The sequence below is a fragment of the Haliotis rubra genome, unplaced genomic scaffold, assembly GCF_003918875.1.
Source record: "Haliotis rubra isolate DU_JTF1 unplaced genomic scaffold, ASM391887v1 Scf86, whole genome shotgun sequence".
Classification (NCBI taxonomy): Eukaryota; Metazoa; Mollusca; class Gastropoda; order Lepetellida; family Haliotidae; genus Haliotis; species Haliotis rubra.
In genome coordinates, this window is record NW_025767590.1 from 1,812,088 (window position 1) to 1,832,640 (window position 20,553).

At 37.9% G+C, this 20,553-nt stretch overlaps 1 protein-coding gene across 6 annotated transcripts in view; it reads right to left on the reverse strand.

Moving 5' to 3' along the window:
* LOC124262868 (glutamate receptor ionotropic, kainate 2-like) overlaps nucleotides 1-20,553 on the reverse strand; it is an 86,646-nt gene that overhangs the window by 54,928 nt on the left and 11,165 nt on the right. Inside the window, exon 1 of one of the 6 annotated variants that reach the window (XM_046697451.1) lies at nucleotides 3,674-3,745. The exons of the other annotated variants lie outside the window; for them this stretch is intronic. The gene's annotated coding sequence lies outside the window, so the exon portion shown is untranslated. Of the gene's footprint in view, nucleotides 1-3,673; nucleotides 3,746-20,553 lie in introns of those variants that run through there. 6 annotated transcript variants of the gene reach the window in all.

Below are 20,553 nucleotides of genomic sequence, written 5' to 3' on the forward strand. Positions count from 1 at the left end.
ATATATTTACATGTCTGAACATATATATATATATTTACATGACTGAACACATATTTTACATGTGAACATATATATTTAATTTCTGAACACATATTTACATGTCTGAACATATATATATATGTTTATTATATATATGTACATGTCTCGAACACATATTTACATGTCTGAACATATATATATTTACATGTCTGAACACATATTTACATGTCTGAACATATATATATGTTTACATGACTGAACACATATTTACATGTCTGAACATATATATATTTATCATATTTACATGTCTGAACACATATTTCCATGTCTGAACATATATATATTTACATGTCTGAACACATATTTACATGTCTGAACATATATATATTTACATATCTGAACACATATTTACATGTCTGAACATATATATATTTACATGTCTGAACACATATTTACATGTCTGAACACATACAAGTCTGAAATCATACTTACATTGTTACTGGTGAACATCTATGATTCTTTCATGAATCAACATCACGAAGTCTGCATACTTACATTGTTACTGGTGATCTCTGTGATTCAAAAATGTTTTGCTTTAATTTAGGAGCCTTAAAGTTTTCAATATTGTAAACTGAAAGTGTATTATTTATGTAATATAGAATGAGCGGCGAAGAGCACCATAACCGAATTATTAAAATTTCAAACGCAGGTAGATTATCTGTTCGGCGCCTGTTGATAGCCAGGATGAGCACTAAGCACTATTTCCAATAAGCACATGCTAATTGTAATGGTTTTTTAAACATATGATATATTTACTTGCATTTGGAAACTAAATCAGACATAATTTGGAGAGTCCTTTATGTGCTCCACATAGTTAGACCCAAGTATATACTGTAATAGGATGTATGACCATAGGCTAACATTTCAAATATAATCTGTCTGTTTATTCGTCTGTGCATCGCCTTCGGGTGGCCATGTTCCAGCGGTTACATCCATGGCAGTTAGACTGTCTCACTGTCCCCGAACTACATCATAAGTCTTCCTTTTTCTGTAATGCAAATACCCTAAATGAATTTGCTCAGGGTTCAGAACCTCCAATTTCACAAGGGTTATTTTTCAATTTGAATGGGAGTAACTGTTATACCTTTTCAGAGGCAAGGGTTTGTGTGACAGTCAGCTCAGGCCAGCACCATGCAGCCAAATATCTGTGTTCAGGAGAAAAAGTATCAGCTGTCTCTGACAATAGTCAAGAAATGTACAAACTTTTGCGTTGTATATTTTTTATAATCAGACACTGAAATAACAGGACTTACACAAATGTTTGTCTTTTCATTTACATCAGTAGTATACGCATTAACTGGTGACATAAGTGCACAAACCAAGAATCAGGAACACTATACAAAGCAGGAATACTACTCCAAAATTGTCTAGGGACACATTAAGCAACTTGAAAGTCTTCACATATGTAAGCTGGATAATGAACTTTACCAGGAAGTAGGAAGTGAAGGGATGCATTGTGGCGAGCAGTCTCAAACACTGACCAGCCAACCATACCACCCATTAAAGACGGGGAAGGGGAATGAACGCTGAAGTATAAGAAAGCTTTTTGACACATTCAAATACTCCAAGGAAATAATAAAACATACTGTTTCATAGTTTTTATTTGGCTAACCTGTTCTGTTCATTGGATTTGCCAATATGGATTTTGTTGGTTATTTGCTTTATTTAGCGTCGCACGCACAAAAAAGGTATTTCGGCGACGGGACCGGTATGGAGGTGAGAAAGTTAAATATCCATTTTGCTTTTGAAATTTGTAGGTTATCCAGGCATAAAAAATGTTTTTTATTTAACGGCGGTTGGTAATACCATCTTCAAAGTGTATCTCCCCAATATTGTAGGGTTTTTTTTGGGGAAAAGGAATAAATTATGCATTTTACCCAACAGGGGAGATAATTACAGTCTTTTAGGTGAATTCAGAACCATAATGTCGCATTCCTTTGGTTATATATTTTTCATCTCTGGGTCTGGTGTATCCCCTTTGACTGGCGTAACCAGTCTCTGTAAACTCGCCAACCCCAGTTACACACCATAAATCACCGCATAAAAATACATGTGATCCCATTGAGCATTAATCATTAGAGTTAAAAGAAAAAAACACTAAATACTGAACAAAATATCGTCAATTTTAATTACTGGATGAATCTTTATTTAATAACATTAAAGTCCTGCACAAGAACATTCGATCATCGCTGCTGAATGTTTAAACTTGCACTAAAGGGGACTGGGGGGAACAACTGAATTTAGTCTGAATTAGTTCAGTAGGTTCTAATATATTAACCCGAGCTTGATCCCATAGAGTTACGTCCCTTGAAGATGTTTACTTCCGTGTAGAAACCATGAAAACAACACTGTCGTGTCAGTAAACATATTTTGATAAGTGCTTTAATATAATTGTCTGCTTAGTTGTTTTATGCCAGTCAGAAAACACAACATAATAACAAAGAAATTTTTGTGAAAAGCTATACAACAAACAGAATCAGACCTTGGTTCCCGCTACCGCTAATCAAATTTCAACACTGGGTATTCCGATTGAAATAGGCTGTACGATTCCAAATGCTAGACATGGACATGACACGCTAGACGTTTGGAATAGAAGAGCACATCAATGGTGTAAAGTACTGTAGTCTAATCGCAGCCACCAACAAGACATTTCGTTTCCATGTTTTTCATTTCTGAATTGAGAACATTTTAAAAGTAATTTTCAAAACCTTGTTTATAAAGTTGCTTTCTGATGGGCTAAGGTCGACTGTCTGAAAGTCATTCATGTTTGGTGGCAAAATGTGTTCTGACGTGACCTGTAATGAAATGTTCTTAGATCTCAGAGTGTACACTTGTCAGAGCAGTACACAGAGTACGTGGTCTAGACTCTCAGTTCACCTCGATTGTTTTGGAAGTTGCGGTGGCAGAGTCAGCTAGATCAGTGACAGTGTGTACTGGCAATGAGGCAAGTCGGTCCGATAACGTGGAATGGGAGTAAACCCACGAGAGCAATAGAATCTGTAAATTACTGAGCCAGTGCAATAATACACCAGATATAAGGTATATTACATCTGACCACTTTCATAATTGCATTGTGTATTTATATATGTAGTTTTAAGTCAGGCGGAATACAAAGTTTTACATATTTTGTCTTTAACTGGATCTTTAATCTCGATTTTGGACTTCATTTAAACACATATTTTTTACCACTGTCCAGTCTTATCATGAGCATACTACGCATAACTATTATCTTCATTTCAACTTGCAAATTTATGGTCATTGCTGCTTAAATACCATAAGTCATAAAACCTAGTGGATTTATGACACCAATTGCAAACATCATATTCTGCGTACTAGCCGGAGTACCATAATCACTGCAACCCAAACTTCAACATGCGCGTAACACTTAAAAATGTTGTTTTCAGTGAGATGAAACAGGTCACTAGCCTCACCTGACGCAAGGGTCTATAACGGAAACAGATATTTTTAGATCTTTGACACCATGAAAACTAAAGTCTAAACAGTAAAACATATGATCTGCCCCAGTAACACAAACAGCTACTGAAGGCTTATTAACCCAAGGTAGATGCTTCAAGTGATGCTACCGACTAGTGGAACTTCCTTGATTACCCCTCCCCGCTGATAGTGTACGTACCTTTATGGACTTCCAGGAACATCAAAGTAAACAGATTCCTGAGATGGGATACGTCCTCCCAAGCTGTGCTCTTGGTTATGTTATTATAGTCGACGTGGAACACGAAACCATCTTATAGCGACACCTACGGGCTGGTATATATGACAGTGTTCAAGGTAATTAGGAGGAGGTCGTTGAGTATCTGAGAACATTCTAGGGGATATTTGTCCTCGTGACTTTACCCCCCAAAATAGATTGTTTGCTGTACAAGATGATGGATGAAATGACGGGTAATGTATAGTGGGTACATAAAATCAGTGATGACTACTTTATATGCAGTTTTCGTATTTGACGGTTTACAGCAGAGATTGTTGTCGCTAACTCCTACACCGTGACTATTTGATATTGATTCATGACTGCATTTGGGGCGGTGGGGTAGCCTAGCGGTTAAAGCGTTCGCTCATCACGCCAAAGATGGGTACAATGTGTCAAGTCCATTTCTGGTGTCCCCCTCCGTGATATTGCTGGAATATTGCTAAAGCGGCTAAAAACTAGACTCACTCACTCACTCATTATTGCATTTGTGACGAAGTCGGAATCGTACAGTGGCTTCTGCTTTTGGCAGGGATTTCTTCACGATGATGGAAAATGTTCATATATATTGAAAGTTTGTTTTTATATTTTTATACTGTCTGTATGAAGTATCAGTTATATAAATATTACCATTAAAACATACCATTAAAGTTAAAATTAACACAGAAAATGTATTCTCTTACCTTTATTGTTAGAGCCTGGAGGCGTCACACATCAGTACCATTAATCTCAGTGAACATTATGCTGTATTTACACGTCTCCATACAGATATAACACCGAAACACGACATTGAGTGGTAGTTAGTTATACATAATTGCTCCAGCATATGTCAATGAAATGTTTGACTAGTGTTTAATTACTAGCTGTCAAGCCAAGACTATTTGTGCTCTCGTCAGTCTGGAGTGCCAAGGGCAGACTCGCGGACAGAAGGACTCGGCATTTGGGCGCGCTGCTGCTGCAATACAGGAGCTCCTGACAGCGTCATGATGTCAATATAAATCAACCCTTTAATTCCGCGGTCCTGGAAACAATTACAGGCTTTCTGTCAGAGGTGGTATTGGGTCAGTCGCCCAATCCAATATTTGCAGTTTGTGCAGTTTCACGTCATATCAGAATGTTCAGTATTTCTGTCTTGTATCTGTTAACATCTTGACGAACGTAATGTTACGCACAGAGTTTACTCTACTTTTCTTGCATATATCCAAAGATCAGTCTTTAAGCACCCATGACTTATCTGTTCAGCAGTTATGTCAACGTCTGCCTTTCATCTTTCACGAGCTAACGCAGAGATAATTCTGTATTATATTCAGTGTTCAGCTAACACACAAATAAGTCTGTATTAGTCTTCAGCTAACACATAGATAAGTCTGTATTAGTGTTCAGCTAACACATAGATAAGTCTGTATTAGTGTTCAGTCAACACATAGATAAGTCTGTATTAGTGTTCAGCTAACACATAGATAAGTCTGTATTAGTGTTCAGTCAACACATAGATAAGTCTGTATTAGTGTTCAGCTAACACATAGATAAGTCTGTATTAGTGTTCAGTCAACACATAGATAAGTCTGTATTAGTGCTCAGTCAACACATAGATAAGTCTGTATTAGTGTTCAGTCAACACATAGATAAGTCTGTATTAGTGTTCAGTCAACACATAGATAAGTCTGTATTAGTGTTCAGCTAACACATAGATAAGTCTGTATTAGTGTTCAGCTAACACATAGATAAGTCTGTATTAGTGTTCAGTCATCATTAGTGTTGTCAGATAAGTCTGTATTAGTGTTCAGTTAACACATAGATAAGTCTGTATTAGTGTTCAGTCAACACATAGATAAGTCTGTATTAGTGCTCAGCTAACACATAGATAAGTCTGTATTAGTGTTCAGTGAACACATAGATAAGTCTGTATTAGTGTTCAGTCAACACATAGATAAGTCTGTATTAGTGTTCAGCTAACACACAGATAAGTCTGTATTAGTGTTCAGTCAACACATAGATAAGTCTGTATTAGTGCTCAGCTAACACATAGATAAGTCTGTATTAGTGTTCAGTCAACACATAGATAAGTCTGTATTAGTGCTCAGTCAACACATAGATAAGTCTGTATTAGTGTTCAGTCAACACATAGATAAGTCTGTATTAGTGCTCAGCTAACACATAGATAAGTCTGTATTAGTGTTCAGTCAACACATAGATAAGTCTGTATTAGTGTTCAGTCAACACATAGATAAGTCTGTATTAGTGTTCAGTCAACACATAGATAAGTCTGTATTAGTGTTCAGTCAACACATAGATAAGTCTGTATTAGTGTTCAGTCAACACGTAGATAAGTCTGTATTAGTGTTCAGCTAACACAAAGATAAGTCTGTATTAGTGTTCAGTCAACACATAGATAAGTCTGTATTAGTGTTCAGTCAACACATAGATAAGTCTGTATTAGTGTTCAGTCAACACATAGATAAGTCTGTATTAGTGTTCAGTCAACACATAGATAAGTCTGTATTAGTGTTCAGTCAACACAAAGATAAGTCTGTATTAGTGTTCAGTCAACACGTAGATAAGTCTGTATTAGTGTTCAGCTAACACGTAGATAAGTCTGTATTAGTGTTCAGCTAACACGTAGATAAGTCTGTATTAGTGTTCAGCTAACACATAGATAAGTCTGTATTATTGTTTTGATATGTTGTTATATGAATTTTATAAACATGCAATAAAATGCGGGGAATGGAACACTATAACTGTTCTATAATTGTTAGGTCCTGGCACAGAACGGCATACCTCAACGTTAAAGACACGATTTGAAATTACACGCCCATAACAAACTTGTCATGTTTACTCTGGCAAAGACTGTACATGTAATGCTTCGATGTTTTGCATGATGCCTTTGCATTAACCATTAATGCTATGTATAAAGTGCTCACTCATTCTGCCATCCTGTTGATGTAGATGAGCTAGCTGGGCTGCCCATGCAAAACGTCAAATCCCTGAGGATACAGCTCTGTAAACAGAACCATGCAACAGATGCAGTGGGGTCCAGGGAGGGGATGTCAGTACCACCTCGTGTCACGATGACCTTCCTCAAAGGGGATATCCTCACTCTGTTCATGCAGAGGGTGGGTCGTATAGTCTATCGGAACTGAGACAGATTGTATACGGCCCCGTAAACGTCGGCATTGTGTACTTTAGATGAGCGCGATTAGGAAACATTTCTCTAAAAAGGTTAAAGTGGAACGGGTTCTTAAACCGCTTTATTTTAAAAAATCAAGGTTCTTAATGATCATCGGATGTTGGTGAGCAGACGTTTGGTGTGTATGAATGACATGATATTGGGTGTTCCCAAATCTATCCCCAAATGAGATTGCTGGAAGCACTGAAGGCGGATTCTGCTCTTGAAAACATTCCAAGACGCTTCCATAAAACATGCAGATGCCATTCAGTGTGAAAATATTTATGGAATGTCTTTTATAGAAGAATCAATGGTTTCAGCAATATGTTTGTTGGTTTTGCTTCATTAACTCTGGTGTACTTGATTAACCCTTGTTCATGTCCAGACATTAATTGTCACCCTACGATACATTATTCATACGAGTCGCCATTACGTGAATATATGGATTGTGTTCATGTACATGAAGCCATGTGCAAGACGACATCAAGTAAAATCAAGGAATCAAAGGACTTAAACAGTTTGAATCACTTCAACAATTAGCTAGTCATAACCAACATTCATTCTTTACAAATATGTTGTGACGGTTAGAGAAAGAGAAATAGTACTGGTGAACCGCAACGATCGGCAATATCCATTGATATATCCTAAAACGGATTAGTGATTTCTGCAGTGGTTCCGCAAATTAAACGCACCAAATATTGCCAATTGATAGTAATAAATAGTACCGTTTACCGTATAACTGTCAGTAAAGTAGCTGTCATGGAGTGTGTGTGAGTGCATATGTCTATATTAGCATGTGAATGAGGAGGTAGTTTTGGGGTTTGACCATAAGACCAGTACTCTTTAGACCTGACTTGCACTGCGAGTACATCTTTATCACGAGTTATCAGGGGTATTTTGAGACGGACTGTGCTACGGTCTGTGTGACTGTGGACTATAAGTTGCATTCCGTAATTGAAAATTCTTGTAGATAAGTTTTGTTTTTCATACGTCTGTCTGACTGCATGAAGTAAACAATAATCCTTCTCTATTCTCAGTCGAGATATGATATAGTTCCACAGATGTGTTCCCCTTATGTTATTGTAAGCTAAGTGTTCTTATTATTAACGAATCTGTAAATATACGAAGCAGCTGAAATGCCTCCACAGCGGACAGGTTTATTGGTTCTATAAGCTATTTTGTCTGAAACACCCGTGCTTACAATATGACGTCTACCATTTACATGTCGGTCCTATCCGTATTAAAACGCAGCACTCGACAAAAGTAGCTACCAATTATGATTTGAATAAACATGTGTGTACTTAGCTTTTAGATCATGAAAGACATGGCTCTTGCGTATCTAAAACATGTACAAATGTATAAAAATTACGTTATATGACATCAAGCTTTTAACATTGTGAATGCAATTGCCAAGATTCGCAGATTGACTTAAATGAAGTGAAATCATAAACATTTTTTGTACGTAGCTTAGAAAATGCTTGTTAATCGCGAACACCGGGTGTCATCACTGATTTTTCAGTGATCCAGTCATGTGTTTTTCACTATTTTGCCCTTTCCGCCCATGGCATCATTTTCGGCGGATAATCGAGTCCTGTTATTGTCAAGCGTTGACGCTGTATAATGTTATAACATCACATTGTATGGCAATATTATGTAATGTTAAAGGACTTGATGGTGGAAAGGCAACTGAAGTTTATGGAGAGGGGTGTGGCCAATAAATTCGAAAACCGTTTGAGTTAAAATAGTAAATGGATAGATGTTAACGTCACGATTATGCACAATCACTTATATGAACGCCATGGCCACGCTATATCCCAGCTTTGTAAGTGACTAACGTTTTCTAACAGCCCTAATCAACGACTGAGCGATGTTACATCACAACGTTGTTAACTGACCTACTATATAATGACCATGTATAAATATTTGAATAAAACTAAAATATTTCTGATGTGGTTTAGGGGTGTCCCTTTCAACAGTTAATGTATTATATTGTCAGTGTACAGTGTCAGTGATTGTCCCACGCTTCATCTCCGATCTTACATCACTTGTAGGGACACTGTGTGTGTGTCTGCGTGATCGGCAAACCTGACGCCTGAATTCCTTACACGGGTTCACGCCCCTGTATTATATAATTCAAGCCTCAGTATGACTTTTTGTTAGTCAACACCGTGTTCGCGGGTTACATCTAAACGGTAAAGGTCAGAGACAATCATCGCAGTGTGATTTCTTCCCACATCCGGCTGACACCCCATGATATATCTATAATACTGTTTACAGGCAGGCTTCCAACACTCGGATTGTGTCAGATTACCACAGGATCGACATTCATCCCCTGCTAGCGACCCACATATATCCTAATGATAGATAGATAAATGTTTATTTAAGTCTCACCTCACTTAATATATACATAAAATACATAACATATACAATACATAGAAGACGTGAACCACCCATTCAGAATTATGAGAGACTATGAAAACATTATAAAACACATTGTCACATATCCAAGGTTCCTTGTCCTGACCAAAGTTATCCCGGTCACTTGCATTATGCAAATATTAACTATATCAGTTCACTGAGCCTATTGTAGTTTCATCTACTGAATTACCAGCTACACTGAAGACCTACCAGTGTAAGCTGTAGAGAATGAGTTCACGTGGAGCATGACGCATCAACTGATTGGTCATTTCTACACACGTCACACCGCTCTTGTATGTCAGTAATAGCTATAATGCCCAATCGATATGATCAACAACCAACTTCCACGCTGGTTCGAATCATACACGTCACTGATTGTTTTTCAGCCCTATGTTTTAAATGCATAGCTGACTCTTAATAACACGTTCCTGTGGGATTCCAGCCCTCTTGATATTCATGATTAGCAAATAATGAATTTGTTTTCGGTTCTTTAAGACTTATGTAGCGTTGAACTGGAAGGTCGGCAAGGCGTAGGCCAAGAGGAATAGGTTTATGGAAAGTACACAGCTAGAGTTAATTCTAAAGTGTGTTTAATGTACTATCGCTTCTGTCAATATGTGTATGTATATATATATATATATATATATATATATATATACATAATACATACATAATACATATTATGTATATAGTTCAATGACATTATTTGGAGATGACATATGTCCAGAAATGCTCATTTAGTATGTAAATGGTTAAGAGTTAATTCTAAAATGTGTTTAATATGCTATCGCGTCTGTATGTAGTGAGTGAGTGAGTGAGTTTAGTTTTACGCCGCTTTTAGCAATCCTCCAGCAATATCACGGCGGGGGACACCAGAAATGGGCTTCACAAATTGTACCCATGTGGGGGATCGAACCCGGGTCTTCGGCGTGAGGAGCGAACGCTTTGACCACTAGGCTACCCCACCGCACCGCGTTTGTACTTATGTATATATACGTATGTAGTTCAGTGACATTATTTGCAGACGATACCGTTAAGTTGGACATATTAAAACTTAGAGGTATAAATTCTACTTTGTAAATTAGAGTGAATAAGATGTGGTAAAACTATATTTTCCATATGTATCCTTTACCCTTAGTGACAATTATACTAAAAAATCTAAATAGTTTGGACAGAAGTTTTCCTTCTATCTTCAGAAATGGATCGTCACACACAAAATCACACTTTCTTAACTATCCTCAGCAAAATTTGTAACTTATTTCATAATGGACTTACAGTAAATTGGGTCTCTCGAGGAATAGCGCTGTTCTAACACAGTTATATTATCCGAGACATATGGAGATCCCGCGAGGAAACATTCATTCTCTTTCTACAGCGCATCCATTAATTAATGATGTTTTATATGTAAATCTGGGAAAAACCTATTTTGTTCGTATTTTTCCTTGAGACAAATTGTACTTTCCTGAAAGAATTCATTGACCTACAGTCGTATAGTAAACTGTCGGGCTCTTTTTGCCTGGCTCTTTACATATTGTCATAAAATTACTACCATGGATGGTCTTCTATTGGTGAATGCAAATGTTGAAGGTAACTGTTTTGACTGAACTTCATTGACGTCAAGAGAAATGAGTCAATGAATGGTAGGTCAACTATAAAGGTGGAACTATGCAAGTTATTTAACTGCTGTAATCCATGACGGAAACATAACAATTCCATTGGGGCAATTACCATAGTTACTACAAGACGTAGGACGTGACACTCGCTGTTTTTTCATCCTCCCCTTGGTCATATAGTAACTGTTCGTTAATTATTAATTTTATTAATGCATTGTTATATTGACATACACGCAAGACTGCACAGGTGGAGAAGTGGGTCATGATTCATTTTGCCCTTCAAAGAAGCACTTTACTTGTATTTGCATCCCGACATCAGAAGGTGCTCACCTATATATCAGTTCTGTCAAACTGTCATTGTGCCTGGGTCTATAAATAATGAATCTCGTCAAAGTCCGGTTATCTATTGATTCCTTGATAGTAAAACCAACACACTGATGACTTGAAGACATATGGTTGAATAAGCCATTGTTTACCTTTGTGACCAAATGGCTTTGGCAGAATCAGATGTGAAGGACTCCTAAAAGGTACATTGATTGCTTAACGCGAGTCTGACTCCGGCATCAGTGGGGACGTGAATGAAGAATACAGTCGTGGCTATAGCGGGTAGAAATGACCATATGCAACAAACATTTGACTGTGTTGAATTCCTCCTTACAAACTGCTTCTAAGGATCGATATGTCATAAAAATGCATTTACATACATATAACCTACGTGACAGGATGGTCAATAACTTCTACTTTCAAGTGTGTTTCTTCACAATAAATCATTGTTTCCATGGTCTGTTTGTTTCGTATTTCTTTGTCGTAACATTATACGATGTATATATTTACACATCAGAGCACAACTAAAGCCATACACTATTTGATCGAGTGTTAACAACACATTCAATCCAGTTCGTTGGCAAGCATTGTGTTGAGTTCTGAGAAGTCACAACCAGAAGAATATAGTTCGTAGGTATTGTTTGCATTCAGGGCTGATGTTCGTGGATATTAGTTTGTGAATCCTATTGTGTTTGAAAACTATATGGAACAATCACAGTAGATACATTATGTAGATCCATCATCATCAATTCTAGATAAAATCTGTCAGCTGGGAGATATCTTATATTTTAATTATTGTTTAACATAGTGTCAAGGAAGTGTCTATCGGGGAGTGTGTGTGGTGGTGGTGGTGAGTGAGTGAGTGAGTGAGTGAGTTTAGTTTTACGCCGCACTCAGCAGTATTCCAGCTATATGGCGGCGGTCTGTAAATAAACGAGTCTGGTCAAGACAATCCAGTGATCAACAGCATGAGCATCGAATTGCGCAGCTGGGAACCGATGACATGGGTCATCCAAGCCAGCGAACCAGACCACCCGACCCGTTAGTCGCCTCTTACGACAAGCATGGGTTACTGAAGATTCATTCTAACCCGGACCTTCACGGATCTGGTGGTGGTGGTGGTGGTGGTGATCAGTGCCTGATATGCCATTTAATGCTGCAATGAGTTGTGGTTGTCTCCTCTAGCTGCCGTTGAATCCCTTTGTTTCTGGGGGTCAGTAGGAGATAGATATCAAGGCTAGAATTGTTTCTGGTCCACATGCCTTCTTTTTATAACAATTACAATAACTTTATAATAAACAATTTAATGAAGGTAGTTATGATTTGACATTATTCACAATATTCCAAGATTTTTACTTCATGAATAAAATCGACATCTATGACAAAATGCAAATTTCCACCAACCTTTCACAATGTGTTGCTGATCAAACTAAAACGTAATCTATGAGTGTAAATATCAAACATTACTGTAAGGAATACACATTTATTCCACTCTCATCGTTCATGCTAATGTGAATCTATCCTTAAACACATACCGCGTGTAACTTGGTTCGCAATTACTGAAAGTGCTCACACAATGGATTGCCCTTGTCATTGTTTCTGATAGCACAGTAAGAGAAGTCAATCATGCTTACCCCGGAGAAAGTAGGTCGTGACGAAACTCAAACCCTTTTAACAGGGGCAAAACTGAGAGAAACAATTTCAAAATTCAAACGAGTCGTTGTTGACCACATTATCTACATTCTTGATATTACATCTTACATTGTCTTATACTTAGCACATGCACAAATATATTCATGTAATGCATCACCTGGTTGTAATTAATCATTGCAGTTTGTGGTTTAAAAGAGCGTTAATCGTATACGTCACGAACACGCCCACCCTTCATAGCATCAACAAATAAATCACCATCACACGTTCAAGTGCATTTTGAACTCTCTACCTTTATTGACCTTCAAAAACGTAAAAAAACCCATTCATTTCTTCCTCAAAATGTGTTTGATTAAAGTTACAACATTCAAGGCTTCATTAATGCTTTAAAAACATTGACGCGTGGGGAACCTTTACACATTTTACGCATCTGAGTCCAAAATACTGTCCCAAGCAATTCTTTATTTTGACTTGTACCATAAGGTCTTCTGGTTTTGTTTCAGGTGTACATTGACTTGCCTTTGCGTGTGTTTGTGACGGGGGTGACTACTGAGACAGCATACGTTCCTCATTATCACCACTAATGGTTAGTGGTTCATAAACACATGCTTATGGAATAGTCGGAATAGTTTAGCAAAGAGTTCTTCTGAATATGGAAAGGGGTTACCTATTTTACTCCAGTTATCATTGTGAGTATGGAAATGTTTATGCGGCTTGTAGTCTGAACCAGGACACAAAATACATCTCCTATGATAAAGAGTTGTATGAAACAATCAAAATGACAAAGTCATATCGATGCAGGATAACTGATTTTAGCTCAATCACTAGTACTGATAAGAATCAATGTGCGTTATAATTTACCTTCCATTACTCACAGTATGGAGACTGTTTGTCTGTATGATTTACAATGTTGAATAATGATCGGGAAATATTGGGTTTTTGTCAAGATAATGAATGGCGCGATAAGAACCGTGATTCAGGATGCAGTAATTACACTGTTCCGGTGCTATACTGACAGACGGTCTGCACAAATAATACAGGTTATAGGTTAATAACACGTTAAGCTGCAGTTGAATCACAATAGTGGAGATAGCTCGAGACGAAGATTATACGTTATACTCGTGTTGGGCGTAAATAGGATATGTGCTGGCCCCCATCGCTTTTAAGCTATAACAGCACGCAGCTATATGATATACTCGTAACTACAAATGAATCAATACAAGTCACAACTGTAAGCAGCACGTAATGTGACGAATGCACGTGTTTCACGAAGAGGCGATGGTGGGCTTTACACTGCAATGAACAGTTTTATAGTTGCATTAAAGTGCCAGCTCAGGGGACAGGCCGATGTGACGCACTGACCAGTATGGTGCCGTCACCCAAGGGCCAGCGGATCCTGGCGCATCTCATTACAACATAAAAGCCATTTTAGGCATCTAAGTTCCACAGGGGAACGAGGTTAAGACTGACTGACTGACTGAGTTTGGTTTTACGCCGCTTTTAGCAATATTCCAGCAACATCACGGCGGGGGACACCAGAAATGGGCTTCACACATTGTACCCATATGGGGATTCGAACCCGGGTCTTCGGCGTGACGAGCCAACGCTTTAACCATTAGGCTACCCCACCGCCCCACGAGGTTAAGAAGGCGGGGTCAGACGTTGAAAAACGTCTCTCTTGCTAAGTAGGTTGAACCTTCCCGACACTGAGGTTAGGCTTGGAGATAATTCAGTTTCATTTTTATCCGATTTGACACTTTGACCACATGGTCCAAAACTACAGCACACAGCTTTAAGATCCACCCAAAATGTTAACTAATAAATGTTATGTAAGACCAATATTTGAGAAGTCTATAACATTATCCAGTTGAATGGATACCTAAAGATGTCGTCTGTGTAAACATTGCGTTGTACACAGGCATTACGGCTTTGTACAGGATTTCCTTCGCCATTCTAGTTATCATCACACCAGGTTGGATGTTCCATTATTCTAGTTATCATCACTCCAGGTTGGATGTTCCATTATTCTAGTTATCATCACTCCAGGTGGGATGTTCCATTATTCTAGTTATCATCACTCCAGGTTGGATGTTCCATTATTCTAGTTATCATCACTCCAGGTTGGATGTTCCATTATTCTAGTTATCATCACTCCAGGTTGGATGTTCCATTATTCTAGTTATCATCACTCCAGGTTGGATGAATGTCCATTATTCTAGTTATCATCACTCCAGGTTGGGATGTTCCATTATTCTAGTTATCATCACTCCAGGTGGGATGTTCCATTATTCTAGTTATCATCACTCCAGGTTGGATGTTCCATTATTCTAGTTATCTAGTTATCATCACTCCAGGTTGGATGTTCCATTATTCTAGTTATCATCACTCCAGGTTGAATGTTCCATGATGTTCCATTATTCTAGTTATCATCACTCCAGGTTGGATGTTCCATTATTCTAGTTATCATCACTCCAGGTTGGATGTTCCATTATTCTAGTTATCATCACTCCAGGTTGGATGTTCCATTATTCTAGTTATCATCACCCAGGTTGGATGTTCCATTATTCTAGTTATCATCACCCAGGTTGATGTTCCATTATTCTAGTTATCATCACCCAGGTTGGATGTTCCATTATTCTAGTTATCATCACTCCAGGTTGGATGTTCCATTATTCTAGTTATCATCACTCCAGGTTGGATGTTCCATTATTCTAGTTATCATCACTCCAGGTTGGATGTTCCATTATTCTAGTTATCATCACTCCAGGTTATTCCATTATTCTAGTTATCATCACCCAGGTTGGATGTTCCATTATTCTAGTTATCATCACTCCAGGTTGGATGTTCCAGGGTTGGATGTTCCATTATTCTAGATGGTTGTTCATTATTCTAGTTATCATCACTCCAGGTTGGATGTTCCAGGTTGGATGTTCCATTATTCTAGTTATCATCACTCCAGGTTGGATGTTCCATTATTCTAGTTATCATCACTCCAGGTTGATGTTCCATTATTCTAGTTATCATCACTCCAGGATGTTCCATTATTCTAGTTATCATCACTCCAGGTTGGATGTTCCATTATTCTAGTTATCATCACTCCAGGTTGGATGTTCCATTATTCTAGTTATCATCACTCAGGTTGGATGTTCCATTATTCTAGTTATCATCACTCCAGGTTGGATGTTCCATTATTCTAGTTATCATCACTCCAGGTTGGATGTTCCATTATTCTAGTTATCATCACTCCAGGTTGGATGTTCCATTATTCTAGTTATCATCACTCCAGGTTGGATGTTTCCATTATTCTAGTTATCATCACTCCAGGTTGGATGTTCCATTATTCTAGTTATCATCACTCCAGGTTGGATGTTCCATTATTCTAGTTATCATCACTCCAGGTTGGATGTTCCATTATTCTAGTTATCATCACCCCGGGTTGGATGTTCCATTATTCTAGTTATCATCACTCCAGGTTGGATGTTCCATTATTCTAGTTATCATCACTCCAGGTTGGATGTTCCATTATTCTAGTTATCATCACTCCAGGTTGGATGTTCCATTATTCTAGTTATCATCACTCCAGGTTGGATGTTCCATTATTCTAGTTATCATCACTCCAGGTTGGATGTTCCATTATTCTAGTTATCATCACTCCAGGTTGGATGTTCCATTATTCTAGTTATCATCACTCCAGGTTGGATGTTCCATTATTCTAGTTATCATCACTCCAGGTTGGATGTTCCATTATTCTAGTTATCATCACTCCAGGTTGGATGTTCCAGGTTGGATGTTCCATTATTCTAGTTATCATCACTCCAGGTTGGATGTTCCATTATTCTAGTTATCATCACTCCAGGTTGGATGTTCCATTATTCTAGTTATCATCACTCCAGGTTGGATGTTCCATTATTCTAGTTATCATCACTCCAGGTTGGATGTTCCATTATTCTAGTTATCATCACTTCCAGGTTGGATGTTCCATTATTCTAGTTATCATCACTCCAGGTTGGATGTTCCATTATTCTAGTTATCATCACTCCAGGTTGGATGTTCCATTATTCTAGTTATCATCACTCCAGGTTGGATGTTCCATTATTCTAGTTATCATCACTCCAGGTGGGATGTTCCATTATTCTAGTTATCATCACTCCAGGTTGGATGTTCCATTATTCTAGTTATCATCACTCCAGGTTGGATGTTCCATTATTCTAGTTATCATCACTCCAGGTTGGATGTTCCATTATTCTAGTTATCATCACATCCTCCAGTTGGATGTTCCATTATTCTAGTTATCATCACTCCAGGTTGGATGTTCCATTATTCTAGTTATCATCACCCCTCCAGGTTGGATGTTCCATTATTCTAGTTATCATCACTCCAGGTGGGATGTTCCATTATTCTAGTTATCATCACTCCAGGTTGGATGTTCCATTATTTTCCTGTCTCAGCCGTCAGGTGTTGTCTGTGAGATATCTGAATCTGTCAACTGCGACGTTTGGCCAGTCTCCTAAACATGTCTAGAATGATTATGCTGAATATGCTATTTGTGAATACTTATGTAGCAAGGTCCTTTTAAGATCGATTTCAACGTGGGCCCTAGTCTATGCAGCTGTTTCGGCGCTCAACTGGAAACATAATCCTGATTCTTGATAAGGCTGAAGGTGTTGCTCGTGCTTGCTTCAGAAAACAATGCCTGTCTATCCCGCGCATTTAACGATGGTCCAAGGTTATGTAAAGCAAAAACATCTCTGGGGCATTTTGGAACCTGCTCTCTGTAACTAAGGTGTGTCATCTCCATGGCAAATGTAAATATTTGCATCGGAGCTAATAGCAATCCTCCAAACACCGTGGTGTTTAAATAGAAATAGGTACGAGGCCGCTCTGTAACTCTATAGTCGCTATTAGAACTATTTAGAAAAAAGAAACTATGTCAATAAGTGACATCTTTATACTGTTATTGAACTGGATACCCAACTCAAAGTCAAGTATATTTTTTCGCGTTACTGTATGGACCCCCGCCCATTTAGAGGCAAATATGAGAGGTAAAGTTCACTAAGTTTAGTTCAGAGAGTGTCTCTAACAGAACCGTAACCTTGTCCCAAAGATTAGCATCATTGGATACATTAGTTCTTTCTAAATTGGTGGAGTAAAATAAACGTAGAACGATTCAATTTCTGGACGACATTAATAACACCTGTGTCCAAAAGTTACATCTCAGTTAATAAGTCAATTGACCCGTGAACATCTGGGTAAGATTTGGTCTTGGCAGCCCATGTTGTAAGATGAGATTGTATAGTTCATTGTAGACGCACTGGCCATACTCTTATCATAAAATAGAATGGCCCTCATGGTTTCGACATTTCAGTAATTCGAAATTCCGATAAAGTGAAGTCCTTTGAACATTGCATTGCTGAGCAATGAAGACTGGTTATCTCTTATAATGGGTGGGTCAATCCAAAGAGACTGTTTGAACATGTGGAAACTTAGATGTTTCGTAAAGTTCTATTTCCTTTAATGTTTAATTTTTTATCCAGTAACTCAATATTGGAATTGGAGCGAGTATGATGTCTACTCTCCATTGGTGGTGTCAACCAGTGTAATCAATTTGAAATATATCATTGAGAATAGTTACTGCTTTCAGAAAAAGCTTTTTGTTGAAGATTTTAATAATATATTTGTATTTCAGGCAGGCAATTAAAACCGTTAGTTAGACACAAACATTGCCAAGCTGTGTTTGGGCAGAATACCCTCAGAGAATACCTGACACCTGGTATCTGCCGATCACAATCACCGATTGCCAATGATCCAGTCATGTAATATTCACGGCTATTCTGCCTTCACGTCCAGTAGAATCTGTAATCGAGGCGCTGAGCTTTCATTCTCATGTTTATGGAAATGGTTTTATCGCTGTTAGTCAGCGGGTCCTCCATCAACCCAACCCCTTCTATCTGCTACTTTACCCCCTGCCCCGTGGACCCATAGTCTAGAGAAGGTCGCTGTGGATCTGTTGCCCATGGTTACACATATATATATATGATTTGTACGCTCGGTATGCATGAAGTAAACGAATTAATTAATAAAATGTTTGACATAATATATACATGCTTATTGTTGATATGCGGAAAGGGGATGATGCAATACCTCATAGGCTGACATCCTGCTTGTGTTGAAGACTTTATGTTTAAGGAAGGATGACGGTATGGGTGAACAACGTCTTTCTTACAGTGAACCACGTTTCAGTGTAGGTTCTCACACCGTTACCAAGCAAGTGATTATATTTGACACATGGGACCAAACACAGTATATGATTCATACCCACATCCGCGTGAACTGAATAATTATCTGCCTTATATTATATGCCCATTGTTATGTCCAGCCAGTCTCCATTACGAGCAGGAATAAAGACGATCTATTTATCTGTCTATCATTCATATATCAATCTGTCATACACTCCTGCTTGTAACACTGAAATACCTTAGAAGGTTTGGGCACTTAAAGGCGGAGAAAAACAATTTCTTACCTAAAACATACAACATACACCGTATACTTTTTTTCCGTATGAGCATTTTCTGAACAGATCACACTTTTCAAATCTTATGAACAAGTCATGCTTTCACCAAACCCTCCTCCCGATCTCAGTATCAGCAACTACTCTGTCTAATAACCACTATATATACTCACTGAGTGAAATTCTATTATTTTTTTTTGCTATAGATCTTCCGCTATCACGTGTGCCATCCTTTTTAGATATTGTTAGTAGATAATTAACATACGTATCTTAAATAAATAGTTACATAGAAGAAGCCATATGTACAAGTGAATAGGCGTGTTGTTATAACCTATAACGTATGTCCTCTGTGACGTGGCGTGTCAGCGAGGGATGACGGGCCGTAGTGACGGGATTCGGAGTTCACTTTAGTTGGCACTTTAGAGCTCATAATAATCTTGGATTCATCCCGTGCACCAATTAGCACCAAAGGGAAAACATACGCCAGTTGGGTGTTCTTTATACTGAAGACACGTAGGAGTTTTTTGTTTCATAAAATTTCGAATCTTCACAACCTGCTAACGTTACGCATTGGTGTATTCATTTTTAGAGAACAGCTGCAAGGAGCTTGACGTCAGGAAACTAACATTATTATTATATGTTTTTATAACGTCTACATGCAGTTAAATCTAACAACAATGTTTATATCAAAATAAATCAAGACTGTATTATCCAATTTAAAGGAAGATAAATACAATCTGTAGCTCACCTTTACCGTGGTATCTCTGGTAGGGAACAAAAATTTAGAAGGAATCGTACAATCAGCCGGGATGCCTTAGATCTAAAATTCCTTAAAATCCTTATAGATTTTTCCTTCGACAGAATGTCATATATAATCAATATCACAACAACGTTTGGCGATATGCATGTATCTAACAGCTAGAACAAAATTACATCTGCTACTTATTCACTTAATAACTTTAGAATTAGCATACACAACCTATATGCATGTTTCTATCTGACAGTTATAAATTTGAAAGGACCGGGTATGACAAAGGAACCTTTCGTCACCTGAAAATGTCAAATTCTCAATTTTATATTCTGCAGAAGACGTTGTTATGAAAAGTATCGGCCATGTCAGATGACTATT